This window comes from Haliaeetus leucocephalus, unplaced genomic scaffold (assembly GCF_000737465.1).
Source record: "Haliaeetus leucocephalus isolate CR32 unplaced genomic scaffold, Haliaeetus_leucocephalus-4.0 Scaffold473, whole genome shotgun sequence".
Lineage (NCBI taxonomy): Eukaryota > Metazoa > Chordata > Aves > Accipitriformes > Accipitridae > Haliaeetus > Haliaeetus leucocephalus.
The window spans coordinates 2603446-2618779 of record NW_010972909.1 but is presented as its reverse complement, the minus strand read 5'-3'; positions in this window follow the sequence as shown (position 1 = coordinate 2618779).

The window sequence follows — 15334 nt, the reverse complement described above, 5'->3', positions numbered from 1 at the left end:
CCCTGCTCAGCACCGCTCAGCTGCTGCTGTACTCTTTAAGCGCACATACAGCCCCAGGACCAGTGACTCCAATTGAGAGAAGGAGCTGTTTTTCCTTCCCCTGCTCCCGAGCGTTAGGGCTGGGGGATACCTCTGGTCACCTGTGAAGAGGGCTGGTGCGCTGCGCATCTCCAAGGATCAAGAGGAAGACCCAGGCAGGGCACGGCACGGCACTGACTAGCCTTTGCCTCCATGGATCTGGTCCAGAGGGGCTGAGGAGCCAGAGACCTGAAGCATAATCTGCCTCCCTCAACCCATTTAGATAGCAAGGCTTCTGTAAAGAAACCAGAACTATAACCAGACATACAGCAAATCTAAGGTGTTTAAAAAGACTTTCATGGTTAGGCATGCCAAAAAGAGATACTAAGATAGGACCTGAAATATTTGGGATTTGTTTTTAATTTGTGTCATAGGCACACGCTTTATTTATGTGTAGAGTGACTACTCAGTTAATTTTACAGTGCACATAAACATGAACTACTTGGTACAAGATCCATTTTTATGTGAATGTAAAACATGATTAATGAAAGAAAACCCAGATATTGTAAGATATTTCATCTGTACCATTTCAAAGTGAATCTGATAAAAGCCGAACAGACCACAAATCTGTATTAAATTAAAGCACCCCCACCACTCCCTCCACCCCTACTCATGAAGTCATTAAAAGTGATTTGGGGGGAAAAATGTAAGCTTGGAAAAACAGTTTATTGCTAAACTGCAGGATAAGAAAATGCAGTTGCAAAAAGCAAACTCTTGTTGACTTCACTAGGAGCAAATATCACTCATTTCTTAAAGCCTCGTAGGTTAATGCCAAGGAATTTGGGACAAGAATATAAATCACTTTATGCCTGCATGTCATGGGCTGTGTCATCTAAAGTCCTCTCTCTATCAACCTATAATACATACAAAAAAATAAAGAGCAAAATAAGCTAACCTAATTTTTATCTATTTGTATTACTAGAATCTATGCTTTGCCATGCATTTATTGTCAGTCTGAAGGACGCGGATTAACAGTAAGGTGATAAAATTTGGGTGTTCATGAAGATTCTTAAATTGCCTTCCTTACACAAGTTCAGATGTTCTTTACTATGAGAAATTTCATATGGGATGAGAAATCAGTAAGAAAAAAGGTAGCAGAATGTGACTTGCAATAATTTAGGCTTGCCAAGTTTTGTGAAGAGCCAGAAGTCATAAGCAGTGGTCTTGTGGTTGATTGCTAGCCCGATGCTGACAACATCCCTTGAAGGCACTCATGTAACAGAGTGCTAAATGTGTTCGAATGACAGAAAACTAATCTAAGAAACCAAGAAACACTCCATGGCCCAGAAACGTAACCACACACATCAGTCATTTCCAATGGGAACTGTTGGGTCAGAAGCCCTTAGGAAGAGGTGAAGCCCTCCAGAGGCTCACTGGTTGCTCAGGGTGGCCACTGAAGACCCTGCTCAGAGGAGAGCATGAAGCAGAGCAGTGCCGAACACATAGCACATACTGCAAGTCAGGAAAACACAGAAGAGAATTGCTGCTGCAATGACTGAAACAGACCCAGGAAAGAAACAGAAGGAAATAAGGCACTGAGAGGAGTATGCATGAGGAGAACAAATGGCCCAACACTGTGAGAAAAAAGACACCTCTGGTATATCTGTTCTCCCACAGCACTGTGCCGGTGGGGCTCATCGGTCACAGGATCCATTGCAGGTTTTTGTCCTTGCCAGCCTTCCACAGGGACATCTTCCCAAAGGAATCTCCTCTCCACTGGGATACCTCCTGTCTTCCAGCTGTGGGCCCTTTCCAGCATTGCACCTATCTCACTCAGCAAGGTTTGACCAATAATTTTCAAGTATACCTGTGTTTATTACTATTCACCCTGCTCACAAGAAACCTGTAGAGCCCCTGAATGGGAAGGGCGACTGAGATCTTTCCACTGTCTTTAATTCTTTCTTGGGCCAAGGGGGAGTACTTGTGGCATGAAAAGAGACAGCTTCATAACATGAACAAGTCCTATGAGGAGCAGTTGAGGGAACTGGGGTTGTTTAGTCTGAAGAAAAGGAGGGGAGACCTTATCGCCCTCTACAACTACCTGAAAGGAGGTTGTAGCGAGGTGGGTGTCAGTCTCTTTTCCCAAGTAACAAGTGATAGGATGAGAGGAAATGGCGTCTTGTTGCACCAGGGGAGGTTTAGATTGGATATTAGGAAAAATTTCTTTACCAAAAGAGTTGGCAAGCATTGGAAAAGGCTGCCCAAGGAAGTGGTTGAGTCACCATCCCTCGATGTATTCAAAAGACATGAAGACGTGTGGCTCAGAGACATGGTTTAGTGGTGGACTTGGCAGTGCTAGGTTAGCGGTTGAACTCGATGATCTTAAGGGTCTTTTCCAACCTAAATGATTCTATGATTCTACACTTTTATAAACACTTAACTGTTCTTTGAAGACCCCTTTGCAAGACCCCTTGATATGAGGATGGCCACTAGAAGAACAAATAAGGCATAGGGCCATAGCACACAGCACTTTTGATAATTTTGGAGATTAAAGTCATAAAGAACAGCAGTCTCTAAACAGCTCTCCCTGCCCCCTCTGCCCATACAAAAAGGGCTTTTTTTCTTTATTTCTTTTTAAATTAATTAGTGCACATGAAGGGATATCTCAAAAGAATGCAAAATAGTCCCTTCCTGAAAAATCCATGCTAACTTCTGGAATTCACAGATTCACAAGGCAACTGAACATTAATTTCAGAATTTACCCAAGGGATTATGATACCAAATGCAAGGCTAGAAACATACCTTGGTTAAATTATCCTGCAGATTTCAAAATATTTCAGACCACATCAGCAAGAAAGCAGAAGAGATCAGAACCAAGTTCCCAGGGAGGGTACACAATGACTCAAAAAGGAAGTTTGTGAAATGTGGGGAAATACTCAGTAATTACTTTTTGGTTTTGTTTTGCTTTATTCAAAACAATTAAACAAGGGAACATGAAAAATACAGCAAACAGCAATAATGAACTTAGCCTGGACTAAGTTTGTTATTTATGAACACCTACCACCTCCGCAAAAGAAAACAGACAGACTTCACTCCAGAAAACCTCTCTGCTGAAATGCAGGAAGATGTACCCTGAAAACTATGACCAAAAGGGAGAGGAAATCCTATTTTATTTAAGCAGTAGCCTGACTCACATTAAAATCAGGGAAAGCCCTCCATCAACTTCAAAGGGAGCTGGATGTAGGACAGTAGATGAGAATAAGCTGCAAGCTAAGGTCCTCCTTCAGCCTCTCTTGATAAATTCCTCCAGCCCAAGGCCGTGCCCTGTCCAGGTACCCCATTTCTGTGTCAAAACATGGCCCTTCTTTATATAAAGCATGTGTCTGTGGCATGAGAGAGGATAAAAGGAGAAAAGCCCTGCAGGAGTTGTCCCAGGCACTAGGTATCACTCCGAACTGTGGGGGAACAGGAAGAAAAAGGTAAGGAGGAAAATGAAGACCATGAAGATAACATTTCCCATCACAAAGGTGGGACAGAGGCGAGCAGCAACCATCCGCATCAGGAGCCTTATGACTGGGTGTGCAGGTGCACTTATAAAACCAGAGGTGCTGTTTAAGTGGCAACTCAAAGCAGAAAAAGAAGTGATTTTAGGAAACAGAGAAGAAGAGAGAGGTTACGTGGACCGACGCAGTCTGTATTTCTGAAGCACCAGGCAGGAACCGGCCCAGCCAGCTTTTCCCTTCAGTGGGGCTGAGGGGAAAACCTCAGCTGATGGCAAAGTGCAAACCAGTCTTTGAACACACATGTCAGCAGCAATGCTCTTGAGATGGTGCAGGATAAAAGTTGATAGTTGTTTCCTTGCTTAAGACAAGCCAGAGAACTGAATGAAAATACATTTTCTAATTTCTTTTCCACCTCCCTCCTCATTTCTCCCCAAACAGTAGCAGGAGGATCTTGCCACCCGCATTTGCACTGTCCTTAGGAATGTGTGTGCCTATTTTTGGATAATTTGGAAACCTTTGGGAACATTCCTTATTAATAAACACACTTTCTATTCTTTTTTTTCTGTATTCCCCTGTGAATTTCCTCATCTTCTTTTGCCAGCTATTGTGTATTGAGCCATTCATGACCCAACAGCAAGGCAGTCCCTGGAACTCCAGGAATCCTAACCTGGCGAAGCACTTAGCACACAAAGGGGAAATGATTCCCTCCACCTAAAGAGGAGTTGTCTCTTCAGTCAGCTCTAGGCCTGCAGTGCTATAGTCAAGCTGTTTTGTCTGGAAGGCAGAAATAGGGGAACCTCAAAAGGTTCTGCTCAGAAAACTCTCCAATCTGTTGTATGTATAGGGGACAAGGACAAGGAGAAGGAGGAACAAGTTCACATGAGTCTCTTTCTGCTTACTAAAAATACTGCCAACATGATGCTTCTGATAATTTTGTTTGCAGTACTGGTCCAGAAGGAGGAAGTGCAGATGGGTGAGGAGATATAAAAAACGTTTGTTTTTCTTCTCCTTGTGACATGTTGTGTAACTGCAACCCTGGAGAGAGCTGCCAGTGAGGAGCATCACGAGGGTCTGCTCCACCTTTCCCAGGTGGGTACCCAGGGAGAATGCAATGCGGCTCACCTTGCCACCCCACTGCCATCCTCTCTGAGGGGCTTGAGTCTAGGATGAAGTTATAATTTATTTTCCCTGCCCATCCAGTCCATGGACTGTCAGCCTACCTAGTCAGTTATCCACTGGAGACCAGGTTAAGCCAAACAACATTCACTCAGTAGTCTCCTAACAGCTGTCAGATATCAAAACTCTTTTGCCCACTATCATCCTGTGCTGAATTTAAATTAAGATAGGGATTCACTGCAAAAGTAGCTCAAGTAATCCGATTTAGTTTTGCTCAAGCATGAAAGTTTAAACTTAAAAAAGTCAAGAGTCTTTATCCTTTTGAGATATTCAAAACCTGACTGGACATGGCCCTGAACAACCTGCTCTAGCTGACCCTGCTCTGAGCAGTACAGCGGGACCAGATGATCTCCAGAGGGGTCTTCCATCCTCATCAGTCCTCAGATTCTGTGTTTCTGTGGCAGTGCATGGACTGTCCCAGGACCACATTCCCTCTAACAGCCTTTCAAGGCTTGTGGGTCCCCAAATTTTCTTTCTCCTATACGAATCAATTGGATTCTATGGATTTGGCCCATGGTTCTTCATGCTACAATACACTAAGCCATTCTGTTAGTTTTTACAAGGCATTTGGGAGGGGAATATGCCTGCTTTTCTGCACATGCAGCAGAAAACTGAAGGAAGACAGTGTGGGACTATAAGGATTTTAGTAATTAAGCCTTCATCTTCCATACACGTAGGATACATGCAAATGAGAGTAACAACTCAGCCTCTCTGAACCTGCCAGCCAGGGCTGAAGGTACTGTCACACTTGGTGAGGGAGCTCATGTGTGTAAATGTTGGGGTTAGGGACAACATCACCAAAGAGTCTGAAGCTTAAGAAAGGCAATTCCTGTGTTCAACGGACAGCACTGAGAGTCAGGAAAAATGAATCCACTCCTGCTTTCTTTGGAAAGTCACCACCCTGCTATTATCTTCACTACACAAGGGGCCTAATAACTAACAGTAACATTTTGAAGGTTAAAGTAAGTGATGTCTGGTAGGTCATTTGGAATTCACACAAGAAAGATGCTGTAGGAGAGCTAAGCACTGTGATGCACTCAGGGGTTGTGTGGCAACTTGATTTTAGCCCTTTCTAAAGCATGCTGTGCCACTCCTGCACCTCTGACATATTTATCCTGACAACAGTCCTGTAAGGCAGGGCAGTCCTGTTTACCCATTAACTTGTGGGGAAGAGAAACTCAAATGTCTAAGTTACTTGTCCAAGGTCACTCAGTGACCTTCTGCCTTGGTGAAAGGTTCTTCTGGATTTGCATTTATTATTTGCTACTCCTAAAGGATCCCCAGTGGACTGACGGAATCACAAAATAGGAGGTAAAAGGCAAGTGCCATAGCAAAGGTCTTTGGCAACAGGAGAGATCTTGTTTTGCCTGGAGCAGCTACTAGCCACAGGTAGCCCAGGGGGAAGACGTTTTGCTAGAGCTGTGATCTCACACCAGAAAATCAACCATTATTTCCCAATCCATCAGTACTAAGCAGGTCCAACACACTGGCTGCCTTAAGACCCTTTGCTCACAATCCCCTAAGTCATACTGCTGCACGTTGGCAGCACAGCTGTGCACAGCTCCATGCTGGCCATCCAAGAGCAGCTCATTGCAGGCAGGTCTCAGCGGCTGCAGGTGCTGGGGCTGCCTGCAGACAGCTCAGAGGTTGGGCCGCACCTTCTTCCTGTGTTCCTAAAATGCCCCATAACAAGCATGTAAAAAGGTCGACTGTAATCCACCAGCTGAAAACGAGATACAGCTAAGCAATCCCGAGTATCTTATCAGCTACCGCAGAGGCATTCTGCTCAATCCTGAATTATTTAACCGGTGAAATTAGTAACACATCTTTCAACATGGAATGGATATCGCATTACCTGGTAAAGCTGAGCAGTGGAAAGTGGTCTGTAGCATTGAACTTCTTCAGGACAGGAGGACTCGGAAAGCACTGTGAGCCCCAGGGACAGGAATACTGTTAGGATTTCTGGAGGAAACGTCAATGGGATCTGGGGTGGCTCCAAAAGGGGTGGTCAGTCTTTCCCATTCCCTCAGTTAAGCCTCTGCTCCCCACTTAGTCTGCTCTCCATGAGGCCAGGATCTGCCCCTGAGAGACTTCCTTTCACGGTGGAAGCTGCACCTTGATGCATAAGCAGGACTCTCAAATCATCTCTCAGACAAACTGGTACTTTGCCAGCCCCACAACGTCCCCTGCTCCAGCCCACAGCACTTTGGCCCCACAGCTCTGCCCCACTTTGGCACCTCGTTACAGGGAGAGAGGGAGAGAAGAATATCGCCAGGCGGGGGGATAGCAAGGGGAGTGTGGCCTGCCTCCAGGCTTAGCCCCCCGACGCTGACACAGAGAAGACCTGTAGAGAGCTGGGACCTGCAGAGAAGGGGCAGGGCTGAAGGAAAAGGCACAGAAGACCTGGGCAGCACACTGCCCCAATGTGCGCCTTGCAGAACACAGCCCTGTTCCTTATCAGGAATACTGCAGTGGTATCAGCAGCTGCCCGTATTGCTGTCACTTTCGCTTCAAGTCAAGGTACTCCCACGTGCACTGCTGCCTCTAGCTAAAGGTCTTCCACCACCGTGCCTGGAGGAGGTGGCACAGCAGTGCAGACTTGGTTCTGATATTTAGGTCTGTTGTATACATGCCTGATGATAAACCACGTTTTGCTTTTGCTGTGCAGGAGCGTATGTACTCATAGACCAGTGAAACGAGGGCAGGGAGTCCTGCATCAACCGAGTCAAATAATTTCTTTTTCACTACCGACACAACTCGGTCAGGAAGTCCCCAGCCTCCTGACTCCTCACACAGCACATGTTGTGGGGTCTTCTCCGGGAAGCCTGAAAGCAGTGGCAAGTCTGCAGCCTACCTACCAGCCATACCTCAAGAGAAGAGCAGACATCCAAGGAGAATCCCAAGGCACACGGGCTGCCCACAGAGGACTCTTTATTTACTGAAAGCACATGGTGGGTGACAGATGGCTGCTTATCTAAAAGAACTGATCATCAGCTGATACTGAATTGCAACCATGTTTTAGTAAGCTCACTGAGTAAACGGACTTTTCTTTGTTTGATTTCAAACCACCTGTAGCTGCTCTGAATTTCCATTGTAAACTTTGCCTGACACAATAATGCCATTATTCACACAGGCATTGAATATTGAATCTGGCCAGGTGGGGCTTATACCATTAGCTTTTGTGTTTGCTTGGATATTACACATGGTCATGCAAACTTTAAATTCAATGGAGATACAAATGCAACTGAAGTACAAAACCCTAATATGGTTACGTGCTCCATGGGAGCAGGCCACAGGTTATTGATTGCTGGGGTGAAAAATGCAGGACACTTTCCAGGGAAATTGTGTTTGGCAGCGTGCAGGGAATTTCTGTTGTCAGAAAGCTGAGTCTCCAGCTGAGGAGATCCCCAGCATTCAGTCTGTGCTGATCAGCCACTGATGAGTAATAAAAGATTCAACCTAAATCAGTAACTCTGTTGTTCTTGTATATGTATACATGCATGTGTGTTTGCACTAACATACATGCAAATATATATACATGTGTTTGCACTAACGTACATGCAAATATATATATATGCAAGGGTATATACATCCTTGTACATGCATATGTGTATATATATGCTTAGACAATGCATTTGATAAATATAAATTGCGTGATCACCTAGAACCAATAATTAGAAGGGTAAGTACTTTGAAAAGACATACAGTAATTCGTACAGGAAATATTCTATATAGCTTATGCTACAGATGAAAGCTATGGTAGAATCTTTATACCAGAAAAGACAGGATAGGCCAAAATGCTTACAGAATTTAGGCAATGGGATCTTAAACCACTGAATCCCCCCTTTCCCCTACCCCGCTATCTACCAGCCAAGCTCCTCAGTAGTCTACATTTCTGGCTCTGGCCAGGATACAGAGAGCCCAGGCCCTGACAGGCAGCTGAGCAACCCCAGGTGCCTGCCCGAAGTCCAGCCAAGCTCCAGAGCCTGGGCTGGGAGGCTGATCTGCTGCATCTGCTCAACAGGGACGTGATCCCCATACGCCAGCTCAGGATCTCCACTCTGTGCAGCATTTGCCACCACTGCCCTTTCTAACAGGAAGGATAGTAGACCCTAACGTGAGTGGTAGGAGCACCTCCAAGATATGATGCCTAGGTTGTCTTCATGGCAGGGTTAAAACTACTGCACCATCAGAAATGCTCTAATCACTGGCCTCTGTAGGCTTTTCTGGACATGCATCTCCTCCTCTCCAAAACAGCTGTGTCAACACAAAACATGCATTTAACCATCAAAAAGCTGAGAACTGAAATAGTGCTCTGGGGTAGTGACTGGGGAATCCTATGCTCTTTGTCCCAGCCCCAAGATTATCGCTGATTTTTACCCACCAAAAAGTATTGGAAAGTACATAAGGGGTAGAGTAGAAGTAATACACAGGAGCAGAGACCAGATCAAGGGCTTTCCCTCCCCAGCAACTACCCTAAGGATTAGGCTACAGAAACCAGCTCTACCTGCTCTTTTTCTGTCCGCAAGAATCTGGCATCCTCTGGTGCACAGTAGCATAGTTCTAACAAGAGATATCCTCCTCAAAGTTTCTCCGGACTTAGGACAAACCTGAACCAGTTTGGTGTCCAGTGTGCTAATCACTGAACTATCGGAGGAGGCTCCCATTCGTGACGGGTTTGAAAACAAGGTGTACTGTGTTTTGTAAGATATCCATGCCACTGTGCTTCATTTTTTGATCTGCTGGAGCTCAGGCAGGAGTTAGCCATTAAGCAGCTTGGATTAAGGCAAGCACTTAGGGAGCTTTTGGACATTTATGCTGAGAGATATGTGTGCATATACTGTGAGAAGCACACCCAGAAGATTTCTGACACACTGAACTTACAGAATATGCACTACACAAATGACAAACATATGTGCAGCAAACAACTGCTCCAACCAAACTCAGAGGCATCTGGAGACCTTAGTCCAAAGCCTGGACTAAGGATTTCACCTGGGTAAGTGTTTCAGCTGGAAAAAGAGGGCATTTCTGGGGAAAACTGGACAGGCAATAGCTGTATTTGCAGGGCAAATAAAGATGCTTGCATCCAGGACAAAATGGCTGCAGGGTGGAGGAGTTTAGATCAAAATCTAAGATTTAAGAAACTGAATTGTATTCATGAACAATCTCCTAAATCATTTGGGGCTCTGGCACGTATTTTCTTTCCCAGTATTGTAATCCTCCCCATGCAAACTTTTCAGCTGGGGGAAGGAACAGAAAGAAGAGAATTAACCTTCCAGACATGAGCAGCACCTCACTGAAGTCAGCTGAAGAGGCCCTTGCAAACTATCTGACACTAAGACTCTTTTTCAACAGCAAGTCAGCCACCGCCAGCACAGGTGCCAAAGGCAGCACGTGGCAGATCCTGAAGAGCGGCAGAAAGACCTGGTGCAGGCCAGATGCGGGAGATGGGGAAGCTGTGCTGGGCTGCATCTCCTGGGTCATGGTTTTGGCAGAATTCTGCAACCAGCCAGAGCCACAGCCTCTCCCAGGGTTAACACAGTGTCTTGGCTGCCCTCATGCCCCATGTCCCAGCTTCTACTCGCTCTTTTGTATGAGAAGGAAAGATGCAGTTGGGCATCATTGTAAGGTGGCTTACTCCACTTTGGAAACTCTCAGGCATTACCACTGAAGCAACGCACCCATGGAAGAGGAGTTGAGGAGAGCAAGAAAAGCACAATGAAGGCACTGAATGGGTTGCCATACATGTGGCCTAGAGGTCTGTGTGCCCCAGGAATCTCTCAAGACTTTCTGTATGTCAAGTGGATGAACAAAATCATCAGTATTTCTGTGATGCTTAGCACCTGGCCACTGGTGCGCTCATGGAAATGGCTAGTTTCAGACTGCTCCTAGTGCAGACTTTTCTCAATATGAGACAGAGAAGGGATGGGTCAGCAAGGGAGGATTTATTTCACCAACAGAGAAGTTTGTAGTTTGACAGGTTTGTAGGAAACATAAATTAACAAGCAGGTCATGGTTCAGACTGTGAAACTTTGCAGCAGCAGCTACTGAAGAGTAATGGTGGGGATTTCCCTCATATTGCTGAACTGTAGCTATAATTAGACCATATAGATATTATCTTCCTAACAGAGAAAATTGCTCAACTCCACAATGCCTGCTACTGCTGATTCTGGAAGTTCCCTCATATATTTATTTACACAAAATCAAAGATCTGCACTCTGTTTTCTTTGCTGAAGCAAAACTCCTCCTTGCTTCATGGGATCCCTACCCCAGGTAGTTCAGGATTAGCCTTCTAGATACTGGGAATAAGAAGATACTTAGTTATTTACATTGTTCTCCTCTTTCTTTACCCCTCTACTTCCATCCCTCTGCGGGAAGGGACTTGCCCTCTTTTGAGTGATGAGCTGTAAACAACACCATATATATTACAAATTGTGAGTGCAAAGAGGATGGGTAATTGTTTTGAAAATACGAAATACCGTGTAATCACTCCCTTCACCAGTATCAAGAAATCCCTTCAGCTCCCAAACAAGCTCCCAATTACTGAATTTACACACAACATGGAAGGGCTAGATCTTCTTCCAAGCTCCTTTAGGCAAACAGAGGACAGCTGAGGTCTAGTCCAAAGACTCATTGCCCAGCTGCATTCCTCACCTTGCTCCCAGCTTCCTTGGGCACTAGTATCTTTGCTGGGGACGTCCTTTCATCACCTTACTGTTCCACTCTCCCTACAATAGGGTGAGCCTGTTTACCATAGGACAGTACTGAAAAATATCATGCATAACAGCCTGAACTCACTTCCAAGGAAAATTTGGTTTGCATGGCATTTAGGCATCATCCTGTCAGCTACACTCTCAACCTGTGAATAACAGTTTTCATCTGTCAGCAGAGAAAAAATAGATGCCCATTCTTCATTAATTTTCATACTAATGAGAAATATTAGACCCAGGAGGTTTCAATATTGTTGCCTTATAAAGGAAAAATGTCAAAATTGTTTAAGGTGGCTGTTAATGAACACCTTGCATACCCACTGATCTCATCGCAGTAACATGAAAGGAGACTTTACCCCACCTCCCTGGACAGAAAAGCAAGCTGAAGTCATGCTGATTGCTTCAGGCCATTCTCACCTATGTTGCAGCCCTGTTCCACTGCACGCAGCTGGGTCTGTGTCTTCTCGGCAAGCTCACTCCTTTCAGAGTTGGGAAAATAGAAGGAAAGAAAGAAATACCTTGTCTGAGAGCTGACAATTGAATTTGAGTTCCTGTGTCGTGCTTCTGTCAAAAAAAGGAGTGTTTGTAGAGACATACTCTTTACAAGGTCCATCTTGAGCCCATTGCAGGATCAGAAGCCTAAAATAAGTATTTTTTCTTACACCACTGTTACCACTGTTGAGGGTGTAATTCTTTGCTTTGCATCCTGTGCTAACAGACTCAATCTCTTTTCTAACTGCTGCTTAGACCCCCAGGAGCTCCTGGTAGGGAAATACTCAGCACTGACCAAAACAGAAGAATCCAACTGAGGTCAATGCAGAGAAATGTAAAGAAGGATGGCACCACTGGACAGTGGCTGCTGGTTTCTAACATACAAGCATTCATAGATGCCAGGAGGCAGCTGCTGTCACACACCTCACGTTATCTGCTCGCTTCAGCTGTGCAACAAACTGCTGTGCAGTCTGGAGGGGAGTGAAGACAGGAGGAGGAGGAGTGCAAGGTGTTATAACAGGACATTTTTATATCTTTCCCATGGCATGGCATTGCTGATTCTGCAGACTTGGGACTCACATTAGCCTTAGCAGCATGTGTGCGCCCCTCCAAGCTCTGCAAAGGTCTTCACACAGAGGCATGAAGCCACTTTCATTAACCTTTACCCCAGGGAGAGGGCAGCAGGACAGAGCCAACCCATGGTGACAGGGCTCCTAGGGAAGCCAGGAAGGGAAGGGCATGGGCAGCCCCAGAAAACTGTAAAAAGGATTGGGATATTCCTACTACGGAACAATTCATGCATGAATCAGTTAGGAAAGAGTTGAGATTTAAGGTCTGTCTGACAGAGTTTCAGCAGAGGTTTAAGAGAAAGGGTATGCCTGGCTGAGCAGAGAGGGAGGCTGTGGGCTGCTGCTTTGAGGAAAAAGTATTATTTTGAGTTTTCCTCTGTACTAAGAAGCAAAAAATAGAGAGAAGTGGGCTCCCTCTTGACTCTGCCTCAGCCTGGTGAGGGGAGCTCACGGCTGTAGCATCACTCTCTGGCTGAGCTTTTGGTTCCCCATGACCTCTTGGTGAAGGCTACAAACTACCATGTTCCAAACCACAGGAGAAGTTTCTCCTCACTTGACATCTTCTGCCCTCTCACAATCACCTCCTGAGGAGTCTAACTGTATGTCTGCAGAAATAAGCATGACTTGCACCTTACCTATGGATGTCAGGAGTAATTTCAGACCACTTTTCTGACATTATTTAGTCATCTGAAGAGGCCAACTAGATGTATAGCAATGCTGCCATCTACATAATTTGGATACTTAAACAACTGCAGCCCTTAGGCTGCGTACACACATTCTCTTGTAGCTGCAGCCATGCTTGTTAAAGACATTACGACAGCCTGTCCACAGCTGCTCTTCAGTCCCCTGCCAAAGCTGCCAGGCCCCCAGGTCTGCCTGATTATCTGTCGGCATGAGCAGTTCCAAATACATTCCAGCCTAAAGGAGAGGGACCAGGAAAGACTCGCTGCTTAGACCATTTCAATTAACCTGGTTTATGTCAAATCAACCCAAAGCTTTGTTCAGGACTCCGACCAAACCTGAATTTCTTTGGTGTTTGGAAAAAAGTTACCACTTTTACAGTTACCTCAGCACTTGCTGTAAAATAGCAGACCTCTGATCTAAACTCTGCTAAACGAAGCTGTTTTTAAACCCAGAGAGGTTAGAGCCATTTGCACTGATAAACTGGAAACTTGCTTTATAAATGCTAGAATGCTTTAGGAAAGTTTGTATCATGGTGTTTCCAGGCTGACTGCAATTACCATGTTTCCTTAAAATTTTCAGCCGTTAGATGAGCGAACCAACTCTTCACACTTTTACAGCAGTATAAATCAGTATTTACTGCACTTGAAGGATATGAAGTTAGGTTCAGCGCACAGGATCCCAGACATGACATTCACCCATTGGCACACATTCCCCAACAGCCAGGGACATGGCTCCTGCATTTAGGCAGTGTAGCACAACAGGGGCTTTCCGTACCGTTATACCATGTATGAATCGCGGATGACAATGGCACTACAACAGGTGGTAATACAGATAATGCTGGAAAGAGCCATACCAGAAGGAAGGATTCCCAGCTACCGATGCATCACTGCTTGCATCACACAGCTGGAGGCACCAGACATCCCCTGCCATGTGATCTTACGGTATTTCCTCGCTGCTCTTGAAGGTACCTGAGAAGTCTGATTTAGTGAAACAGGAAAATCAACTTGATTGTCCACAGCTTTGCACTGAAGGACCCTTCCACCTTCGTATGAAGCAGATGTAAAATAACTGTTCCTTGTTATTAATTCTGGTTTGAATGCGATTCCCCTGACCAATTTAATCCCTTACAGTAAATGACTAGGCTCCAAGCTTGCCAACACTTACATATATTTGTGGTTAATTTATAAGGGCATGATTGGTTCCACTGAAATTCATAAGACACTTGAGTAAAATTAAGAGTTCAAAATCAGGCCTTTCAGGATGATCTGCCAATAAAGTGCTTGGAGTATCACAACAGTCCAGCCTTGATGCAACACCATCATTTCACACTCAGCCTTGGAAGACACGGGTATTTGCAGATGAACATACAAATGCATATGCACACACCAAACTACTTGGTGACCATGGCTTCAATTTTAATGCATTTTTAGGATATTCAGATAATACCATTTGGGGATTTTTTTCCCCCCTACTGCCTTAAGCTTCTTCAGAGTTTAAGAATTTGCATTTCTCTTCTGCATGATATTTCTGCTTGTTATGCTTTTTAATGCAAAGCCAGGCACTCAAAGCAAATTGATGCAGGCTTGGATGTTCACTCCATTTTACCTCTGCTTTACACAAGTATCAGTCCATCACCTTAAGGTCACTTTTTTCCCCTGACTTCCAAAACAGACTTGAGAGGAGAATCAGGTCTGCATATCTTAGGACAGATTCATTTAGCCACAGACTCCTAACAAAGACCACAAGTAAACATTTCCAAATAATCTCTCAGTGATTTAGGTGCCTGTGTCCTACTTTCAGAAGTGATTTGGGTCCACATTTTAAATGGATTTAGTTATGTAAGGATGTAACTAGGAGTTAAAGCTCTGCTTGAGCTCTTGAGACTTGATATTTGGGACAGCTAGTCCAAAACATCTGCCAATAAGCTCCACAGCCACAGCTGCCTTTGCTGTTGAGGAGCAAAGGAACCAGGCTGCTGGTTCAGGATCCTGAGTGGGATACAACTGAACCTTTTAGAAGCTCCAAGACTGGCAAAAATACTACTTTATCCTTCCTAGCACTAGGAACTACAGGGCAAACAAAGAGTGGGAAAGCCCAAGTAAAAGCTCCCGCAGCTCCAGCAGCTCCAGCACACATTGGCTATTCCCCTCCCAGGTAAACACTCTATATCTGAACACTACTC